Source organism: Nothoprocta perdicaria, unplaced genomic scaffold (assembly GCF_003342845.1).
Source record: "Nothoprocta perdicaria isolate Ctin4 unplaced genomic scaffold, notPer1 scaffold_118, whole genome shotgun sequence".
Taxonomy (NCBI): domain Eukaryota; kingdom Metazoa; phylum Chordata; class Aves; order Tinamiformes; family Tinamidae; genus Nothoprocta; species Nothoprocta perdicaria.
In genome coordinates, this window is record NW_020454294.1 from 1691468 (window position 1) to 1714371 (window position 22904).

Sequence of the window (22904 nt, forward strand, 5' to 3'; positions counted from 1 at the left end):
AAGTATAGCATCATATATTTGACTTGATTAACAAAGCAGAAGAGGGAACATCTATTTCTGTTGAAATGCATGAGCCTGCGTTATGTTAACTACATGGTGATTATACACCACTTAATTGGACTAATGCTTACTGGTTCTATACTTAAAATGGCTTTTTAATGTTTAAGATTACTTGAGGCCTGATTAAAGGTTTTTATGAGATTGTTTTCTAAAGTGAATAGTAGGAAAATGTATATGTATTTTAAATATATATATATAATGTGCATGGTATTAATAAAGATCTATTTCTATTGAAACAGACGGAGTCCCATTGTAAATGTACTGCTTGGTTTACAAGTTGTTGTGTCAAGTTACTAAAGAGAGGTTTCCAACACTGTCAATTCTGAGAAAAAAAAATAAAAACTATGGATTCTTTGGGGAATTTAGACCACAGGCATGAGCCTGAACCCATCAAACGTGTGGATGGAGAGCTGGGGTCACCCCTCTGCAATGTGGAAACAACCCTGGCGTTGACTTTGTTGAGCCCGGTCCCTGCTTTGCCTCCCAACCTGCYTGTGGGCTTGGGAGACCTTCTCTTTGCTTCATTTATGTTACAGTATTTAAAGTTGTGCAAGGAGCCACTTTCCTGCTGGCTCGAGCTCTGCAGGGCACTTCCCAGATAYGTCAGGAGGGTCAAAGATAAAACAGGTAACTGTTTTATCTTTGGGAAAATGGGATTTTCCTGCCAAAACTCTTGATATTAATTGGAGGAGTCCCTTTCCCATGCTCAAAAGTTTGAGATTTTTTTTTTTTTCTTGAAGAAACTGTAACCAAAGCCTTGGAAACATGTAAGGAACATCAAAAAGGTAAAATATTTACAGAAGTGCAGACTTACTCTTTTCCCCAACAAACTTTTAAGGAAAAAACAGAAGCTGGTGGAGTGGAGAGGAGGGCAATGGGAGGTGCTGTGGAGTCGGGATGTGAAGGTCTGGCCGTGTTGCTGATGGGAGCCAAGCGCAGATGTGCAGAACCGTGGCACCAGGAGGGGGCCTTTTGGTCTGTGGTTGCAGGGTTACTGAATCCCACCCAAATCCTGACACCAACCTTTTCAGGCAATTCCCTTTGGCCATGACTTAAAAACTTTTCTTTTTACCCAAAAAGCAATATCTAGGTGTTGGTATCTGTGTGTACGAGACTTCCTTAGAGGAATGCTGCTTGGAAGAGGTAGGTTGCTTGGCTGCAGAAATGCCCTCTTTGCACCCCTTGTGACATGGGAGTGGCCCGGGCCAAAGACCTCAGCATTTCACCCTTGGGATTTCAGATGTAAATTTCCCCTTTCTGAACCAGAAACTTTGGAGTCATGTCGCTTCACTCCAAGAGTGCAACTGCAGTAACAGTGTCCCATCATGGATGCTTCCAAGCCAAGAGGGAGGGTTCCACCACAGGGCAAGACCTGTTGTGGACTCTGTGAAGACTCCTCTACTAATTCCCCTGCTGCTGAAAGAGGAGGTGAAGCATTGTGCCCAACTAGCATGGACTTACATGGCCTGTTTTTTTTTGGTTTATTTGTTTTCTTTTTGCCATTTATGGTCAATTTGAATCAAAGCAGCTGCAGGGCTGCCCTGACTGGGCTTTGAGAGACCAGACTGGCGGAGCAGCTGTGGCAGGAGCAGGGGAATCCAGAGGAAAGCTGGAATTCCCCATTATATCCCACACTCTGTGCATTTCAGGCCTTAATGAACTCAGGTAGTCAGAGGAGCAGCCTGGAAAACCAGGCTGAGCCCTGTGCTCCAAGCTGAACTGGGCAGCGTGGTGCTGAATCCTGCTRTCTTCTATGGCAGGACAGTCTGCACTGCCTGGGGGCCTGGAAACTGATGTGCCAGTGATGGGAGATTATCCCCAGGTGGGCTGAATGGTGCTAAGTTGCAGCTCTTATCAGCAGAAGGTGACTTTTTCTGAAGCAAACTGCTTTGTAGAAATTGTCATTCTGAGGAAAGGAGGGTTATGTCTTAAATGTGATGGCAGTGAAGAGGAAGGACAGCCTGGAAGGTAAAAACCTTTCTGCACCTAAGATGCCAGGCTCTCCTGCTCGGGGTTGGGAAGCTGCTTCTTTCTCCCATGCTCCTCCAGTTGTCCCTCAATGTTGAGACCCTCAGGAGCATTTAGACCATGCTGAAGCTGTCCTGCTATAGCGTCCTGTGTGGTGTCCTCCAACCCAAATGCCTTATGCTTTCAACATGCTCTGGCCATCTGGAGAGYCTCAGCTTTGCTGGGAGGCTGGGGAGAGCCACAGGAGCTTGGCAGTAGCAACTTGGGCATGGTTGGGATCTCAAGAACCATGCCAGCAGGACTGGAGGAGGTTCCCAGAGGCTGGGCACCGTGGTCTTCACAACTGCTCTGGTCCTAGTGCTTGTCCTAGGCTGTTTGGGCCTGCGGGTTTGGTTTTGCTCTGGGGAGCTGCCTGCAGAGCTGTGGCAGGAGCAGCTTGGAGGAAGACGGGAATTGTGGGATGGCACCATCCAGGAAAACGTCAGGACTAGGTAAGTGTGGGTAAAGCTGGGTGTGATGCTGTGAGAATACGTCCACTGTATTAGTACCACRTGGACCTACGAGTCCTGCATTGCTTTGCTGTATTTTATACCAGCGCTGCATGGCCAGTTGAAGAGGGTGATCCTCAACTGCAACCTTTGCATTATGAAATCAGAGGCTCATCATTAGCAATCGCAGTGAGGTGGCCTATTATTCACAGGATTATTTTTAAAAAGTGGCTTTACCATGGCAATTGGGAGGATAAAGCTGAGGTTATTTCAGTGCTCTTTGAGGACACAGCTCCACACAGAGGTAGGGGAGCAAGTATGAGGTGGCATGAGTGCAGGGCAGACTTTTTGCCTGAAGATGGCACTGCTATATTAGAAGACTGCTAGAAAATTGCTGCTGTGCTCGAAACCTGGTTGGAACATGTTGTGACATGAGCTTATTTCTTGGAGTGGTAGGTGCTCTCTGGGTGAGGGCTYCTTCCTGATCTGCCTTGCAACCTCGTTTGGGGTTTTTGTTGCTATATGGCCCAAATCTAGCAATTTTGGTGTCAACTCTTTCTCCTGGGTTTTTGCACCACAAGCAGTGCAACGTGTGTTGATTATTAGTTGCTATAGGTCTCTGATACAAGTACAACAAAACACAGGAAGATGCTCCAGCTCATTCCCACTGAGATCCCTCTGTGTTCTGGTGGCTAGAGAGGAGGAGAGATCCCCAAGCTATCCTTTGAGCTTCTGTCTGAGTGTCAACATGGTGTAAAATGACGGTGCAAGAGCCACAAGGGAGTGAAAGTTGTCATCTGCCCTGGACCTGGGACCGGGCATGAAGTAGCTCAGCAGCAGTGTCCGGCAAGAGCTTGGAGGTTTGTGCATTTGGGTGGGCTGCAAGAGGCCGAGCAGGCAGGATTTGGGTGAATTAGGGTGGGAATATGCCCTGATCGCCAGGTTTTGGTGCATCTGGCTGCTTGCACCTTGCCAGAGCATCCTGCTGCTCCCATGAGGCTGCACCCAGGGAAACCTTGGCCATGGGACCACAAGGAAAGACTTTTACTGTGGCTCAGCCTTATGCTTGCTGCTGCCCACCCTCTGTGTCTACAAGCCATGATCCTCACAGGATCATCCCCACGTCCCCACTCTAAGCGTGGGATGAATTTAATGACCTCTGGGCATTTGGGTTCCCAGATGCGATCAACAGAGAGATGCAGAGGGCATAGCCRCCCTACACTATGCTGTTTCTAGCTATGTACATAAAACTATAGCCCCGTTTCTAGTGTTTTTCGCCACTGGAGGGCTACCTCCCACCGTCGACTCTTGAAATGAGTCTCCTTAAAACCAGAGCGCTTGTCCCCGTGAGAAACATGTGCGTCAATGTGACTGCAGAGGGTCTCRAAGGCAAAAAGCCTTTTCTTTGGGGTAAAAAAGAGGGCTATAAATGTTGTCTGTTTGCAATGAAAGAGTTTTCCCAGTTGGCAGCTTTCTCATTTAACAAAGGTGTTGGGGTGAGCACAGTAATTGCACCCGTGACAGCAGGAGCTGTGGTTTGCTTTGGGGGTGTTTCTGCTGTTGCAAATAACCCAAACCCAGTGAAGGAGATGTCCTATTTGTGATGCTTTTAACAGTCAGCCTCTCCAGGTTTCATTCAGGCCTTTGTTGCTTCCACTTTGTGCAGACTGCAAATTTCCATTCCAGCTTTGAATTCCTGCAGCTTGAAGTGATTACAGACCCACCAGCAGCAGGAGAATGGAGACCATGTTATGGGTATTGCCCTGGGCCATACCCATGTTTGTCATCTTTAGAACTGCAGGTTGGGTCCCTTGAAGCTTTTTGCTTGTCCCCTTGGTGGCAATGGGAGCCTGTTGAGACGTCCTTGGTGGAGATGACAGACGTTGTTGGGTGGCTTTGCCACTGGTCCTGTTGGGCTTGTCTTCACCTCTGCTTTCTCCTGCCTTTTGGGATTCACACCTGTAAGGGTCCAGGGAGAGATGTGCCTGAAACCAGCGATGCTCCTCCTGCAGCAGCTGGATAGCGAGAGCTCTGCTTGGGCTACAGAGGGCAGCAAATCACCTGGGATCCCGTTCRCTCCATCCAGCACTAATTTTAGCCACGGTTGTGCTGGAGGAGCCTGCTGTGGTGAGGGCAGGACTCGCCATCCAGGGAGCCCAGGCAGGTCCTCGTGGTTGGCGCTGGTGGCCGCTTCAGCTGCAGGCCACTCTTCTGCTGCAGAAAAGTGTTCGTGGGCTCCTGTGCCAGTTAGAAAGTGCTTGGGATGGAAAACTGCTCCTTTCTGGGCTGGATATCCCCAGAATGCTGCACAAAGTGATTATTACTTGACATTTTTGGAATGGCCACTGAGAATCAAGGCTTTCGTGCTGAACCTTGCTGTCTCTGCTCCCCCTAAATAACCACATTTCCCTTAAAATCCTTAGAAAATATCAGCTTTGGTGAATCAAACAGGGTCGCAGCTTTGAGTCTGATGGGACCTGAAGCAGGCTGGGAGCAGAGGGCTCCCTTTGCAACCCCTTGCAGAACAGCAATCAACCTCACTGTGTGTCTTGTGCCTTGCTTGCAATTGCCCTTGTGTACTCCTGTCTATCTCGGTGGTCACTGCCATGTGCATGGGTGGCTTTTCTTTAACTCACTTCTTTTAAGTGCCCCAGTTCTAGTAGGAACAGGTCCGGATCAGTGCTTTGCTAAGCCCTTCTCCTGGATTAAGATCCCCTTTCAAGTGCCGTTATCTCCACCATGCAAAGACAGTGTAATCAGGCGGCCTCCCACACTCCCCCTTCCAAGCCTGAACAGACTGATCCCCCAGTCCGTGGCTAAAAGGCCTTTTCTAAACCTTCCATCAGAGCTTCGCTTGCGTACCTGCTCTGAAATGGGGCCGTAATCACGAAAGGAGTCTTAGGCTAAAGTGATTTTCTAAAGCATGACATGGAGCATTAAGAATTTTGTGGCCAATGCAGAGCGAATTTTTTTTTTTTTTGTTGGGTTTTTTTTTTCCTATCCTGTCTCTTTATTCTTGCCTTTTTGCATTTGCTTTGGTACCTTAGCTCCTTCAGCACCAACTTGATTCTGGTTGAGATGCCCTGCAAGGCCCGGAGGCTGAGGTGTCAGCTGGGGGCACYGAGCTCTTTGTCAAGATCAGAGTATTAATAGTTCCCTTTAATTTCAGGTCACATTTGGGGAGCAAAACACAAAGAAATGTGTGTGCTGGCAGGKGCCATGGAGACGTCAAGTTCAACTTTCAACACAGGATGCACAAGGCTTTCCCCTGCMAATATCAGAGCTATAGGGCAGGAGATATTAGACAGGAGGTTTTATCGGTTCCCTCTTGGGGATAATATCAGTTTTTCTTTGTCTTACCTGGGTGAAGAAAACAGTATCCTGAACTCTTCAATGTTAGTGACGTGAAATCCCCACAGACTAGAAATCTGCTTCTCCCTCATACCAAGAATATAAAAAAAAAATATTCTATATGAAAGGAGAAAATAAAATTAAAAAGGGAAAGCCAAGATTTTAAATAAAACTGTCGGCCTCCACCCAAAGCGATTGAAGTGTCAAGGATCAGTATTAGTCAGGGAGTCCTTATCCTGCATAGGCAAAAGGAACTTCAGAAACGCCCAGTGTTTCTGTCTTCAATGCCAGAACTGCTTGAGCAAGGACAGGAGAAGCCACCATTAAATCCACATTAGATTAATAGTTATAGTGATGTAACTGGTGAGGAGACAATCTGCCTTCACACTGACACCTCAAATCCTGGGAGATCCCSGTTACAGGAGCTGGATCTGCACCCTCCCATGTCCTGGTTTACACTAACACTGTCCAGAACACAGCAGGGCTGGAAAATCCCCACGCTCTGAAGCTCCTGCATGTAAATCTCAGATAACTTCAAGTGGCCATTAATGCCTTTTGGCTCCTTTTGAAGCAAGTTTCCACCCTCGCAACGCAGTTTCAAGTGTGTGCAGGGCGATGGGGGCAGGAGGGTGGGAATGGAAGGGTATGAGAAGATCCAAGACTRGTTTGATAGTGATATTCTCACACAAATGAGTTTGTGCAGACACATTCCTGGGAATGCTGCAGTAAGAACAGTGGTGCTACCTGCTCTGTATCTAGTTATCCTCTCTGACAGCATCAGACAGTGCAAGGAACCTTGTTATAACCAGTAGTTTATTTCCYGTCCAGTTAGTGATGGGTTCATAGTTACTAGTTTAATCAGGTAAGTTTCTGCTTATTTTTTATCAAACATGCTGCAGATAAAAATAAGGAAACAAGATTTCTACCAACTATAGCAAAACTGTAACAGGCACCTCCTCTTATTTCCTAACAACTCCCCTGCCTCTCACTGAAAATAAAAAGAAAAGATAATCTCTTAATTTTTCTGGTTAGGGAGATAAAAAACATTAGCCCAAATCTGAGCTTGCTAAAATGTTTTTCTAAGTCCAAATTAAGGAGAGGTCTAGGACTGAAATACAAGACCCAGAAATATGAGCCCTACAAATGAAGGCAAGAGTAGAGCTGCAGATCTGGCTGCTGAGATTACTTTTAGAAGGGAAAGGAAGAGTAAATTCAGTAGTACGAATTCAGGCACGCTTCACCTCTCTGAAATGGATATTAAAATACAAAGGTTTCTTCCGGAGATGATAAAAATAAACACAAAAGAGGACACTTCAGATACGGAAGTATAAATATCACTGCCCTACAGTATGAAACCCTCATCTGCTTCCATGAGTTATGTCAATTAGCAAGCATTGCTTTCCTGGCTATTGCACTTCTAATGAAAGTGTCTTACATCCTCCTGGTGAGGAGCTGAAGGCAAACACTGATAACTAGAAAATGTCTTGGCTGTGGCATGGCACATTTAGCATGTCCCTTTGGCAAAACAAAATATCCCTTAACAGCTCATTAAGGTTTGTTTTYCTTTCTCACCTGTACATTCTCATTAATTTGTCAAGGTTTGTTTCTTCTTTTAATTTCATATTCTCGCACTCTATGAGACTCTTTTTAGTACTTGTCCTATATCAGCYGTCTCAACCATTTTGTCATAATGCTCTCCCTTGAAATCTTCCTCTGACAGAAAAACAATGGCCTGGTTGCTCAATTCTATAGAAATCTTCTGTATGAAAAGTAAAACTTGCACCCTCTTTAAACTAGAGTGAAGAAAACATAAAGGTACTATATTTGCAAATGATCTCCTGTCACTCATAGGTGGAAATTCTTCTCCAGGGTGTCTGGCGTGTGACAGTAAATAGGGTGACCGACCTCATAATATGCCATTTTACAAGTCTATTTATTTTATTGGTTTATTACTTACCTATTTGGGGAACTTTATGCTTCTGTAGTTCTGTTAGCTCTGCTGTCTGATCTGAAGAACCACTGTGGTAATAAATTCCACAGATATCTTTGGCCTGGGGCCAAGTATAATGAACTTTTTGGAAAAAATGCAGCAAAACAGAACAAAGAATAAAGTGGTAGAAGCCTATGGGTCTGTTAAGTATATTTTTGGTGAAGGAATTAAGTATGCAAAAGTACTCCTTGCTTTGGGATATGTGTCTAATGCTGTGTTGTACACAGGAGCTCTAGAATTATAATTTGTCATTACTTGTAGTTTATGCATGCTCCAGCTTTAATCCTCCTTTCCCTGCTGTCTGCAATGGATTCAGCTGCAGTGAATCCATCTCCAAATGTGAACAAACCTACCGTCTCCTAGAGAACTGGTTATGAGAATGAACCAGATGTGCAAGCTACATTTGGGTTGGACTTTGGTATAATGAGATTATATGGTTGTTTTTATGTTCAAGTAAGGGTGTCAGATACCTCATTCATTACCTCTCTTCCTCATCCCACTTTTTTCACTCATCTTTTTCCCAGTGCTGCTGTATGCGGGTTGCGTTGCATTTCTGAGCTGTGGTTCAGCCCATAGAGTCTGGGTTCAGTGCCCTGTGCTACCCCCATGGATGGTACCAACTGGGGCCCTTCTGGATGTTGGGGACCAGAAATGCCTTTTCCTGCAGCTGGGTGTGTGTTTGGCCTTGGGAAGCTCTTGTGTCCGTAGGGCAGCAAACCCCTGCACTCACTAAGGGAGAGAGCCACACATGATGTCAAACCAATGATCAACATGAAATGATGTCCAAGGGCCCACTGGAGCACATGGAGATGTGTCACTCCCTGCCACTGGAGAAGAACAGCTTCCACAGAATGACTGCGGGATACCATTAAACTTGAGAAGGAGCTGAGGTGCCCTCCTCTCTCCAGAGACCTGCAAAGACATTCGTCTCTGTGCTGCTCTCCCTTGGAAATAAGGTGGCTTTTCAAAAATGGGGACGAAGATGACAGTAAACATATGTTCTGCTCTCTGCTAGCTGCTGTCTGAGGTTTTGCTCCTCCTGCACACTGCTGATTCTTGTTCTACTTCCACACTTCACTTGCTGGGCCCAAAAGCAGGAACGAAAGGGCAGAAGAACAGGGGCAATGTTAAGACCAAGAACAGTATTCACCACCCACAAGCCCTGGTTTCATTTTATTTTTTGTGGCATGCTTATTCTGGGGAGGGAGGTATGCAATGAGAGGATTTACTGATCCAATTCCTTGCTCCTATATAGTCACTTCATCACTTGGCCCCCTGCTTCTCCAAAAATGAGCCTTACAAAATCATTTTGGCCATCAGCTGCCGCTTCTCAGTTTCCATGTGCTCCCTGACAACTCCAGCAGCCCTGACAGCATGGGAGCCCTTTACGCATAAGAGACTTCTCTATACCAGACACTTAGTTGCTTTCAGAGTTCTGGTGCAACACAGATTTCCAGATTTCTTCCTTTCACTGAGAATAACTAGCCCACAAAAGCAGCAGAAGTTTAACTGTTTCATGCACAATCTGACGTTTGTTATTAAAGAATTACCTCTGCAATGTCAAGGAGATGCAGCGTAGTCTGTAGAACAGCTGGTGCAACACTGGTATACYGTGAAACAACAGAAATTTGGATACAGTCCTAAAGGTCTCCAAAGCTTCAGAATATGTGGGTTCTTTCTGACCAGACTTGGGCTTAGGACTCTGGTTTTAAATAGCACATGTGGGACAGAGAGCAGAGACCTTGTGTGAGAAGAGTAAATCTTTCTCTCTTTATAGGACTTAGAATTTTTTGTTCACTTGCAGAAGAAAGGGCTGTGTGGCACCCTGTATCTCATCTAATGCCTTCCTTTGGATCCACGACATTTCACTTGTTGCTTATGCTGCTCTTCAGAAAATGGAGACTCCACAACCTTCTCCGGGTGGTGTATTTCTGTGCTTCCACTACTTGCAGCATTTGAACAAGGTCTTACTGCATTTGAAGTGTGCTGATCTATCTCTAGAACATATATAGAGTTTTATTACTTTTATTTTATTGTCTTTCACATGTGAGAAGGACGCCCCCACCCCCAATCTTTTCTTATCCTGTCTAGACTGCATAAACTGGAATTAAAAAATATTTTTTTGAGCAGGCTGGACACTGATCCTGAGAGGCCGTTTTGCTCTCTGGCTCATAGAGAGACCCCGTTCTGGGGAAAATACAGACTAAATGGCATTTATTCACTATTAAGTGGATTGAATTACCACATGCACTGGAGAAGATCCAGCACTAGTTTTTGGCATCTCTACAGGTTCCTATAGCTCTGGCCGCCTCTTCTGTCTTGGTAGGGATGTACTGGTACATTTTACACTGGGAAGATTACACTGGATGCCCACCTATTTGTCAAGTGACCTGCATTTTRTCTCCTGGTGCTCTGGAACCTGGAGGATCAGGCGGTCTCCCAGTGAATAGTCCCTTGGTACCTGCAGTTAAAGAGGAGCTGAACCCACTTTCTACACACCAGGGCTTCTGCCCATACTGTGGCACACCAAGTGCTCGTGACCATGTACAGCTGTGCACCTAGTACAAGCGCAGACCCTCGGCTCTGGGCTCTCTTTCTGCAGCTCCCAACTTTTTTGGACTGCTTCTCCATCGTGTGCTCATTCTTTCATCATGTGCTCCTGCAGTCTCTCTGCATCAGAGCTCCATAGGGCTCCCATATATAGTCACATATGGAAGAGCTGCTGTGACAGAACAATTTTAAACATGAGAAGAGTCAGATTTATTTATTTCCTCTGACTGCAACTTTTGCCTTCCGGGCAAGCACTGGGGAGCTGCCGTGTAAGCAGTTACCAGTTGAACTCAAGAGCCAAACTTCTGCAGCTGGAGTTATAAACAGCTCCTTATCTTTGTGCTAGACACAGAGGGTGACTTATTTCACATTTTCACCACCTTGTTGTAAAATAGTTTTAAAAACTGCAAATGAATGACAAAAAGATGGGCAGAAACAGTTCAAAAAATTTTGCTTCTAAAGCTTCTGCTAAAATCAGTCTTTCCCCAAAATGGTCATCTTGGCTTTTTACTTGCATGCAGGCTTAGTGCCAAGTGGAGTTTAATAGCAGGTACATAATATCCTGCTGCTTCAGGGTTCTTTCTTAAACAAAAAAAAACAAAAAAAACAAACAAACAAACAAAAAAATCTGCACCTCTTCTCCTTTTTCTTGCTCTTTAGAAGACTCACATCTATGAATAGAAAAAATCCTGAGTTTTGCTATATCCTGCTAATTTGTTGTGGTTAAAAATGGCCTTACCCTTTTCTGGGATGCTGTACTTTTTTGCTGCATTTTCACTTTTTTTTCTTTCTTCCTCTTTTTTTTTTTTTTTTTTTTAATGTGAGAAATGAACGTTCCAGACCTCCCAGAGAATTTTGCAGTTATTTTCCTACTGTTGCAGCTAAGTGGGTGCCGTTCTGCATATTGAAGATGACCAAAAGTCAAAAACTACCCCCACTCTGCCTGATGGGAATACATCTGCAGCACACACTGAAAGCTAATTTTAGGGAACAATATTTCTCATTAAAATCCCAATATATAAATATTTTAATTCTCAGCATCTTTTTCTCACATAAGTTAATGTTAACTTGACATTTATARATTGTGCATGTGTGTTTTGGGGGTAAGAGACAGAGATGGGAAAGAATTTTGGGGGTGTCTCCTGTCCCTGATGGAATTAGCTGTTGATTAGTGGAGGGCGAGCATAGACTATAGATCTTTTCAGATGGACTGTCCTCTTGTCTTGGTTTGGCACATTGAATTTAGAGGTTTTTTTAAATTCCAGTGGTGTTAGTACAGAATGCAAGTTTAGTTGTACAATGTGCTGGTGATTTTTTTTTTTTATTTGCAGACATCCTTTCCTCTTAACTAAGACCTTAGACAAGCTTGGTTCTGCTACATGACCAGGTTATGAGAAATGAGAATATGAGTGTTCTTTTCATGTGAGGAATTGCTTTTATATGTGACAGAAGYGCACAAAAGCTCAGCACCTTGCACATAAAGCCTGTTTTGTATTCAGCTGCCTCCTGCTGCCGCTTCAAATCAGGGAATAATTGCATTAAGAATAGTTGAATCAACAACAGGCTCCATCTGAATGTGTTTGCCTGTAAAGCTCTCTTTGCACAGACATGCAGTCCAGTTTATTTCGGTGACTCAATGATCAAAGGCACAATACAAAGATCCAGTGTTGCTGTGTGCTGCAGAGGAAGGCTGGAAGTAATTTGGGTCAACTAAAGTTAGAAACCGTCCCCCACCTCATAAGACAGATGTGAGCTTTGAAGTCAGGGAGATTATCAGCAAGACAATCCAATAGAACCAGTTTACCCCAAACCAGTTTCTAGTTTGTTGGCTTCATGCTTGCGTAGGAATCGCGTTACTGGGTCAGGATGAGAGCCTGCCCTCTCCCATAACCTGCCCTTGTCAGAGGTCAAAAAGAGATGTTAGAAAATGTAAAGCACTCGAGTGGCTTATGCTGCAGCGTGCTCCTGAGAAACAATCCTTCCTGATGCAAGGTGACCGACCTAGRCAGAAGTTCAGAAGGTTTTAGGGCCCTTATATATTTGTGCTGCATCCAGTGTGAGTAGAAAAACCACAGCTCTGTACACACATGACTTCAAGTCTACTTATCTTCTTTCATCTGAGTACTTCGTCTTCGGGGGCCATTAGATATAGGCGAGATAGGTTTTGCAGAAAGGGGACATAGCCAAGGCCATATGGTTGTCCTATGCAGCTGATCTGCCTAATGACTTCTGTTTACAGAATAAATGGCCTTTTATAAGGAAATCTTCGTCTCTGCCTTGTGCAATAGATGCTGGCTTATTTGGGAATGAGACACTGGTTGGTCCTTGTGTCCTCCTCCTTCTCCTCCCTGAGCATTTCGAAGGTCAGGGCTGTGGTTAAAGAGCGTGGCAGAGGCCAGGTCAAATCCATATCCCACCGAAACTGGAAAGAGCAGCTTTGATGAAGCCACTCCTAYGCACCTATGTGTGCTCACTACCTCTGTGTCTCTTTCTTTTATTTTTTTCCTGGATGTGAGAAGATATTTGGCTCAGTTCCTTTGTGCTGTTTTGATGAGTAACTCTACTATTGGGGAAATCCCTGACGCATATGCCTGGCTCTTCAGACAGTTCCCTACTGCAGACTTGTAGCTTCCAAGAGAGTCTATAACAACAACAGCAACACAGTCTATAATCCATGTTATCAGTGAAATAGGCCCTGCTCTAGATATACTGCTATCTTACCTTTCCAAATAGCCTCATGGCAACCCTTGGTTACACGTTTCAGCCTAATGAGTGGCTGCAATAGCTTGGTCTGTTTTTTCTCGGCAAGTATCTAATGTCGCAACACGCAGATATAAGGCAAGCAGAGGCTGAAGCAGAACCCACTGGGCAGAGCGCACCCATTCTGCAGTGCCCAGCCCAGCAAACATGTTGGTTCTGTTCCTGGTGGATTGACGTAGCTGGACCTAGGGTTAAATTACCTTCAAAGCTCTCTAATGACAGCTCAGGCAGTGATTTAGGCAGCCAGAGAACAGCTTGTGTAATAGAGACACATTGYTCCAGAACTTCTCCCTAGCTTTCTTCCTTCCATGTCTGGCAGGGATGTAGGGTGACATTGATCTAAGAGGTTACCTTGGCCTCTACAGGCAACTTTCCTTCCTTTCTTACCAAGTCATAGGGACAGTAGGGCATTACTTATGTAGTGCACTTACGTAGAGCATGCACTGATGCAMGCATTAACCATCTGCTTGTCTTCTGTTGAAGATCCTCCCAGTTCTTCTGAAGGTGGGACAGTGGATGATAAAATAAGGCCTCTTATGAGCAAAGAGCTTAGAAGAAAGGACTATATGGCAAATGTTGAAGCAAACTCTCTTGTATACCTGTGTATAATATTTAGGGGTAAAGTGACAGGAGATGGCATGCATGTGCTAGAGGTTTCCAAAGAAAAGATTTAAAGTCCCTCTCTCTCAAATCTGTCTCCAAAGACCAAGCCCTTATCTTGCTGATTGCCATTGTTGTCATCCTTGTTTTTCATTTGGAAATCATTAACCTGTCTGGCTTTAAATGCTTTCAAAAAATGAGCCCTAAGTTAACACTTCAACACAAATGCTCAAAGCAAAGAATGGAAACGGGTGGACAGGCTTAATACTGAATGATGCTGTTAATCAGAACTGTAATTTGAATACATATTGAAAGAACGTGGTACATCAGTAAACTCGACGAAGGCTTAGGGGTGGCAATTTGCAGGCTGTTAGGCTGTAAACTCCCACAGGTCTCTATTAGTTTGGGATTAAGCTCCACGTGTGAATAATCATCTAATTAATCTCCTCAGGCAGGGTGTTTTGAGACCTTCAGCTGTGTTCTTGTAGTAGGTGTAAAGTGTAAGTACGATGTGATGATGCTTCATTAATAGTTTGCTGCTCAGTTGGTTCCTTTTCCTGAGGCTGGCTCTGGAAGAGTGTGCTCAGGCTGTGCTTTACTGGCCCATGGGAATACAAAGCCAATGGTGATGAACGAGCTCTACAAGAAGCTTTTGGACTTCCTAAAATACCAACTTTCAGGGAAAGGTATCTAAAATGTTTCTTTGAAACTGTTCAGAATAAACTTTAGAAAACATATTCTCTTAAAATTGCTGACTGAAAGAAATAGTTGCTGGCTTTCTGATCTTGCACTTTCTTGCAACTTGCTGAATGTTTTTAAGACCTTTACAACTATGTAAGAAACAAATCAATATTAATATTCATATTGTAAGCAAATATCTGTTTWAAAGACACTGTACTCCATAAGGCTATGGATTTAATAGGTTTTTACAGTATTATCAATAGCAAAATATTGTGACATTGATCTGCAACTATAGGGAACAATCCAATTATTGTTTGATTGAGTAAAAGCAGTTAGTCAGCTTAGACTAAGAGGGAGTATAACTAGTTGAAAACATCTGACAGATTTACAAACAAATGAAACTCGTGTTTTCTTTTCTGTCTATACCAGCTGACTCATAGACCTTACCCTAGCTGGTGATTAAGGGTAATGAACAACAATTGAAAACATGGTGAAAGTGCAAAAAGCCCTTTGAAGCCTGTGATTAAGATAAGGATATCATGTGAATGGTGAGTTTGCTTTTGAAATGTGCACACTCATCTACCTGGTTGTCATTTAGATTGTACTTAACTGTTACAGTATATGCAAACTAGTCTTTGTTCTGTGCATGTTATTTTGTGTAGTTATTTCTTTAAAAAAAAGCATTCCAAAAGTGTACTGTTGCATCCAAAGTGCAAGAAACTACGTGTCTTTTAAAGAGATGGTAGATGTGACATAAAGCTTTGCTACCAGCTGTTCAAATTAAAGGAAAGCCTTAATCACAGTTTTTCTCAGAAATAATATATATTTCTGCTGAGCTCAAAATATTTTCTTAAAACCTTTTTCTAATTTTTGAAATCCTTTTTCTAATTTTTGAAATTGTATTGCATTTTGCTGATTATGTTCATGAGAGATGAAAAGATTCCAGCTACAACATTAAGTCTGAGTCTAAAGGACCCAAAGACATCTAGCTTCATGTTGGATGAGTAGCCAATACCTTATGGTCTAATTAATCTTTTAAGAAGTATTATATTCCCTTTGACTTCATTTGGATTGTTACTGACAAGATTAATGATATACACTAYTCAAATACTTTTGCTTTTAGTTAAAGGAACAAGAAGGTGGGCCGCCTTATATCTTTGCAGGGTATTGTTTTTGTTTTTAGGATAATGCTCCAGTGTTCTAGAAGAAAATGGACTGAATAGTGCTCTTGTGTTTTATAGTGGAGAAAAGATGACATGTTGGTACTGTGTGGGAACTAGCATAGTCTGAGTAATTTAACAGTGCAGGTCTTAGTCTGATACAGGTGCTCCTCAGGAGCTCCTCCTTGTTTCTTCAAAGACTGGAAGTAAAAAGTTGTGTTTACAGCACAACTTCAACACCATGCCCACTAAATTATGTTCCTAATTGCATCATCTACATGTTTCTTGAAGGYTGCTAGAGATGGTGACTCCACCACTTCCTAGAGCAGCCTGTTTCAGTGCTTCATCGCTCTCCTCATGTAGAAACTCTCCCTAACGTCTAATCTGAACGTGTCTTCATGCAACTTGAGGCCATTTCCTCCTGTCCCATCTGTAGTTATTTTGGAGAAGAGGTCGGCCCCTGCCTCACTACAATTTCCTTTCAGGTAGTCATAGAGGGCGATAAGGTCTCTCCCAAGTCTCCTTCTCTCTACACTAAATAACCCCAATTCCCTCATATGTTCCTCATAAGGTCTGTGGCTCCAGCCCTTTCACCACCTTTATTGCCCTTCTTTGGATATGCTCCAGCACCTCAATATCTTTCTTATAGCGAGGGTCCAAAACTAATTATAGTGTAGGTCTGTTTCCTGAGTTAATGCCTCCTGAAGTGAACTCAAGGCTAGGTAGACCATAGCAAGCTTGGAGGTGAGGATGTAACCCAAAACTGCCCTGACAGGATACGTAAGGTTTGGGCTGTGAAGGATCTAGTGGTTTTCTCTAAACTGAGTCAAAATGCAGAAGTAATGCACACAGCAATCTTTCTGGAAGGCTAAAGTAGAACTCATCATGTTATCTCTCTTGGACTTATTTGGCCTTTTACCTGCATCTTTGTGGTAATGTCTGGAACACATATTGGGTAGTGCTCTTCAGCTGTATAGAAAGGCTCACTTGGGGCAGCCTTCTGGGAAGATCGTTTAAGTTAGCTCAGGAATCCATTGAAGTGAGAGCCTCTCTTGGTAGAGCAGGGTTAGGGCTCTTCCTGTCTCATCAACAGATTGAAGGCAATGATGTGGAGTGGAAGAGCTTGGGCTAAATTCCAAGCTAATGTATGGCTATATATAGTAATACCACTGAATTAACAGCAGTGGGATTTATGGACTACTTCTTGCTTCTAGTAGTGGTAGAAAGCTTAATAAGCCCCATCCTGTGTCCCGATATGAGAATGAATTTATGGGGTGGGGAGAAAGACCTGGAAAAGAGACTTGAGCTGTATTCACCAGAACATTGTATTTTGACACAAACAGTTTTGKTCTTTGCCATCACAGCAGCTGAATCTGGCCCTGGTATTCAATTGAAGGGGGAAAATATCATTATATTYATTCATAATTTCCAGGGATAAGGTCTTTAAGTGTGGAAAAGGGCATTTTCTTGCTGCTTAGGCTGTCTTGGGGCTGAGTTCTGCCTGTTTGGATTGATGCATTGCACTAAATTTGGCTCAAGTTGCAAGTGAGTGTTGTAGTATTAAGTTAGAAGTGTTTTGTAGGGGCATTAAAAAAGTGTTCTAGAGGGTTTATGACACTGTGCCATTACATACTRCTGTGTAGAAGTTGAATAAGAAATCAACTGAATGAGCTGTGCTATTCACTTAAGGTTTCCTAACTTATGAATAATTTTATCACCCTAGGCACAAGAATTGTAAAGGTTTTATAAGCATCATTAGGGTGCATTTATCAGTATTTGCATGTCTTAAAGGGAGAAAAAAGCTAGTAGGGCTGTACAGTCAGACTTTCAAAACTGGAAAAGATGAGTCACTTCTGGGTTCTTYTTTTCTTTGCGCAGAGGTTGCTGGCCTGTGTTATGAGATGCAGATCTCATTTATCTTTTCTTGTAAGAGGAGAATAAATATTGGCTAGTATTACACTAACTCCATGTCTTTCCTGGTTGAGATTTCCTGTGTTTCACGGAGCCATTACTCATTGGTAGTATGTGGGTATTCAAGTACTATGGAAGGAACCTCTCTTCCCTTTCTCTCCTGTCCTCCCTGTTCACACAGTTATGCTATTTTGAAGGATATATTGCTGCTCTGCTCTTGAGTCACAACAGCAGAAGCAGGTTCTCCCTGTGGGCAAGGGCTGGAGGATGTTGAGCTGCACTTTGTCAGGCTCTTCCTCATACCTGCCAATACCAGGAACAGGAGAGAATGGAATCTAGGACTGTTTCGTGGAGGGAAGATTTGGAAAAGGTCCCAAGCCCTTTTGTGCATCCCCTCTAGGCTAGTCCTCTTTTGACATCTACCCATGATGTACAATTTTCCTATTTTTTTCTTGTTTGTCCTATCAGGATGTTTCCTTGCCCACACACTCCCAAAATCAGCTCTGTGTGACCCATTTGCTTTGTTTTCTCTGCGAATGAGCTGTCTACAATTTGCCTAACAAGTCTCTTCACACTTGCCTTTTTCCTTCTCCTTAAGTTTAGACATCCATTTTTTTTTTTGTCCAGACCTAGTCTACCGGGCATGCACATGATCTCTTAAGTTGTCTCTTTCTCAAAAACTTTTCTTATGAGTTGAAGACTTAAAGTTGCAGAATTTTTGCTTGGTCATGAGTAGCAGAACCACTAAGAGGTGGCCTTCTTGCTCTCAGTTCTTAAAATTTTATTTTCTCCCACTGAAAATATGAATTAGTAACCAGAGAGTATGGCCCAGAACTCAGTTGTCTGAACAAGGCTGAAACATCCCCAAGCTGAGATATTTTGGATAAAAATATTTTAAAATATTGTTTTGTCACTTACCATATTTCCTCTTCAAACTTCCTTTTTGAAAAGGTCTGAGGTTCCTCTGCGCGCAAAAAAAAAAAAAAAAAAAAAAAAAAAAACCGCTCAAAGCTTTATTTTCACCTGTCAGATAAAACTAAATCTCTAGCAATCATTGCCTGGAAATGTTACTATAAACAATGATTTCAGTGTCTTGTTTTGAGATGCTGGGCAATCTTCCACTTCAGATGGCATGGGTAAAGTATGGGCTTCAGTTTGCAAAGCACAGTCTGCAAAGAACATACGTAGGTAAAATTTTAGAATTTGAACTTGGCAAGAGGATTAGCATTGGAGAACGTGCCTAGTGTTTAAGTGTGTTGAAGTGCAGGAACAGGTTGTCCAGGTCCACTGCGGTCTTTGCTGTTGGTCTGGCCTGTTTTTGAGCAGGCTCAGTTATCTCACCCTTGTCTTCTAGCACAAGTGATACCTGCTTGCCTCTGAGGTAGTTTCCAGCCTTTGGGATCAGTGGAATTATAAATAYGTAGTCCTGCAAGCGGTTGTGCTGAATACTGTCCAGTCACTTGGACAGCAAAACTACAGTGTGTGCATCATAATGAGCCCTGGGCTGCAGGGCCTTAAGCTTCTGAGGATGACTATGTAGCTTTGATAGCTTCTCTGAAAGAAGTAACATCCYGTATTGCACTGATCTTCCCTCTTTTTTTGTTTGAATGAATAAACTGTGTAAAAACATGACTCATTTTTCATTCCTGATGAAAAGAAGTCTGTTTAAATGAAGTTCAGCCTAAAATACTGCAAATTGGTAACTTGGGATCAACTTCCACTGTGCATGTTACAGCTTTCTAGATGAAGAGTTATGGAAACTCCAGGAGAACTAAAATCAYTGCCAAGCTTGGAAGTTCAAGCATGTTTAGCCTATGGACATGCAGAAACATGGTACTTTGTCCTTAGGCTGCATAATGATTTGATGAAATCTGAAGAAGTTACTAGCAGGAATGCAAAAAAATACTAGTTGGATCCACTCTACATGCAGATTAGCTAGGTGATCACTGGTTATCATGCTTATCAGTGTTTCTCCTCTACTCTCTTGAACTTGTGGAGTTGAGGTCCCTGAAGCTGAGGCAAAGGAGCTTGGCCCTTGCTCAGAAAACACTCTCTGTAAGCAGGTGTTAGCTGAAGCAGGCTGCATCAACATGTCCTTGTGTGCCTCTTGCAGTACTGCATGAAAATTCCTCAGGCTATTGTATGTGGGAATTGAGCCTATTTCTTCTTAATACTTCTCAGAATGGCAGGTCTTATGCCTTGCTTGGAAGTGAGTGGTTCCTGGAGCATGTGTGTGTATGAGGGAAATATGCTGAGAAACAGACCTTCTGCCCTCATGTCCTGCCTTCGTTGTCTGCTGCTCCTCATCCACAGGACTTGGGAAGGTGGGGAAGCTGTGTGCAGTGCAGATACCAGGGCAGTCAGGAGCACATCTCCTGGGCATCCCATTTCGTTCAGTCAGGGAATGCGGGATGGGACTTAAAGTGCAATGAGAAGGAGCCCCCTCGGACTCTTTGCATACAGACAGGCACAATAGCTTTAACTTTTCCAGCCTTCAACAGTGTTTCATACGTGTCCTACTTCAGTACACACAATCAGTGCATTATTCTCCTTGACTGAACAACARTTTCCTTTGCAGGGAGTGCATTGATGTTGACTTCTTGACTATGCTTCACCTGCCATGCTTGTTAATAACCACAATTACTGGTTTCTATCTCCCTAATTTTTTTTCCTGTTGATTGCATCTTTCCAATGCACTTTGCAACAACCTTTAATAAGTGATCACTGATTCTCTTCCCAGAAGAGGTACATAGATTTTTCTGCAGTGATAAGACTGGCTTTAGAAGTTCTTGTCACAGAATTACAGAATGGTTAAGGTTGGAAGCGACCTTTAGAGATCATCTAGTCCATCTCGCCTCTAGCAGAGAACTCATCCTTGCCCCTGCTGTTGGCCTCCCAGTTAAACTAGTAGCTCGGGAGGGGAGGGAGGGAAGCTGGGCTCCAACTGGATTCCTGAACTGAAAATTCTCTGCACAGTGAGCATTAGATTACCTCAAAATAGAGGAAATGATGAATTTAGGGATAGGTATGGGAAAGAATGCCTAAGGGTAGAAGGAAGGACAGTCTGTTTCTGGAAGAGATGATATGGATTATTCCCCTGGACTAAAGTTAAATTCYCACAGTAGATCAGGCCTCTGTTCAGGCAGGATTTGTGTGATTCCTTTCACAYGATTGTCTGAAGAGTAGTTTGAAGACAGACAATAGTTGTAATAGGGATTTGGCAACAACAAAAAGATGTCTCGCAGCTGAAACTCTGTTCTATGATCTCTATGCTTTAGATAAGGCACTGCATGATACAACTGGCTTAGGCTCTGTAGCACTCGAGTGAGTGGAAAGAAGCAGGAGCGTGGATCATACAGATGTGCAGCTGTTACCTGCCATCTATGTGTGTTACTCAAGCTTTTTCACTGCTGCGATTGATCACTACTATATTACGTCCTTTTTATCTTGAGTCACTTAGCAGACAGGACAGCCCTTCTCTGTCTACTAAACACTGCATGGAGGTTATAAATGGAGTGACTCACTGCAGTGTATTATTTTAATGTTAGCAGGTTAGAGGGTTTTTTCTTTCTTCTTCCCTTATCCATATTTCACTCAAATGGGTTTCTGATTCTGTGACTTAAGCACTTGATTATAAAAAAAAAAAAAAAAAAAAAATCAAAAAACTTCTTGAAGACTTGATTCCACAACCTGATTTGATAATTGCAGGCATTTCTAATATGAGAAAAGGCATTTTATGTTATGCAGAACACAGGTTTCAGGATTTATACGGTCCTTGCTCTGTCACATCTGACATGTTATGCTGTATCCTGATGAGTGCTTGTGTTGTTCAGGCTGCCAGTTTAGGCAGAGCTGTGGAGCATGTGAAGGCACTGCAGCCAGTCCAGCTGTACTGTYTAGTGGGAGACTTGCCTGTCTTGTGCTAGGGCTCTATGGGACCATGTGTATGAGACATTGGAGAAAGCAGCTTAGAAGAACTTAGAGAAAAGGGGCATTCACTACTATGGCTAGATTGTTTGATATTGTCYGGATGTCATTTTTCTGGACCTAAGAAACTTTTGTTCTTTCATAGCTGTGAATCAACTTTGTGACCTTCTTTTTGAGGTGTGTTTTATCATTGTTCYGTGGTATTTAATCCTTTGATGCAGCCCTGTGAGCAGAGCCCAGGTGAATTCAGAGCCAACTAGTACTCTTATGTGGCAGAGCACGGAGCCAGGCAAGGAAATAACTGAGATTCTGCAAACAGCAAAGGTCAGCTAGGGCATTTATTTGTTGTTATTATATAATRCTGTGCTGATGTGAATATACATGCTGTTCTTGATCTACCTTTGTTCCTCMCACATCATGTCTCCTTCTTTGGAGTCTCCTTCTTTGGAGATCTTTAAAACCCGCTCGGATGCAGCCCTGTGCCATGTGCTCTAGGTGACCCTGCMTGAGYGGGGGGGTTGGACTAGATGACCTCTGAGGTCCCTTCCAACCTTAAGCATTCTATGATTCTATGTTGGTGTCTTAGTGATCTCTGCAGAATTGGAAGTGTAGTTTATTCCTCTCTCCCTCCTCACCGTGTCAGAGAAGCTTGGGAGTTTCCATTAATTAAAGACAATCTAGTCCTCAACACTTGAGAGTTGTGTGGAAATGGATTATGAGGATATAGATATTTGTTTTGAAGTGTTTTTGTCATCACTGCATCCCTCTGGAATTCCCTCTCTCACCTGTAATTCACTTAGTCTCTGACTGGGAGCTTTTCTTGGAAGCTCTGAGTGACCAAGACTGTTGCACTTCAATAACATGGTGAGAGTATCTGGCTGAGATCACTCGGCTGAAAAGTTACTAAGGGGAAGAATCAGCATCATTTGCAAGCAGTATATGCTATAGAGTAAGAATTGGGGAGAATGGTGGTTTAAATCTAGTTTAGAACAGTTTTGCTGGATGTGCAGTTCTTTAGGTCCTTGGATTTGAGGTTAGCATTTCAGGTAACTGTCCCATCTTTGTTGCTCCAAGCTTGGCATGAGATTAGCCAGTGAAATAGAGTTTTTTCAGAGCCTTTCTGTGTTGTCCTGTGCTTCCACTCCTAGACACACTGAATGCAAAGAGGACCTTTATGCTCAAAGCRTCTGATCCTTTTTTCCCAGGAAGCCTGGGATCTCTTGTATGCCCTTAAAAGGAGAAATACTCAAAGCTTAGGCAAGAGCCAAGGTAGTTTTTGGTGTATTACAATTAATGTGTGKTTAAGACTACAGCATTTTAGACTCAGACTGCGTATGCAAGATTCTTGATACAAGAGGAAAAAATTTTCACTCTTCCCAAGTAAGCTCATTTTTTGGCACCCTGTTATAATGCAGTTGGCAAAACAAAAAYTGTTAATTGCTGGTGCAGTTGTCATGG

At 43.2% G+C, this 22904-nt stretch overlaps 1 long non-coding RNA gene across 1 annotated transcript; it reads left to right on the plus strand.

Moving 5' to 3' along the window:
- The first annotated feature begins 14330 nt into the window (after positions 1-14330).
- On the plus strand, positions 14331-14913 carry LOC112959664. Its single transcript, XR_003251646.1, has 2 exons — positions 14331-14453; positions 14878-14913. It is a non-coding gene; the product is annotated as an uncharacterized LOC112959664 (long non-coding RNA).
- Positions 14914-22904: the final 7991 nt, after the last annotated feature.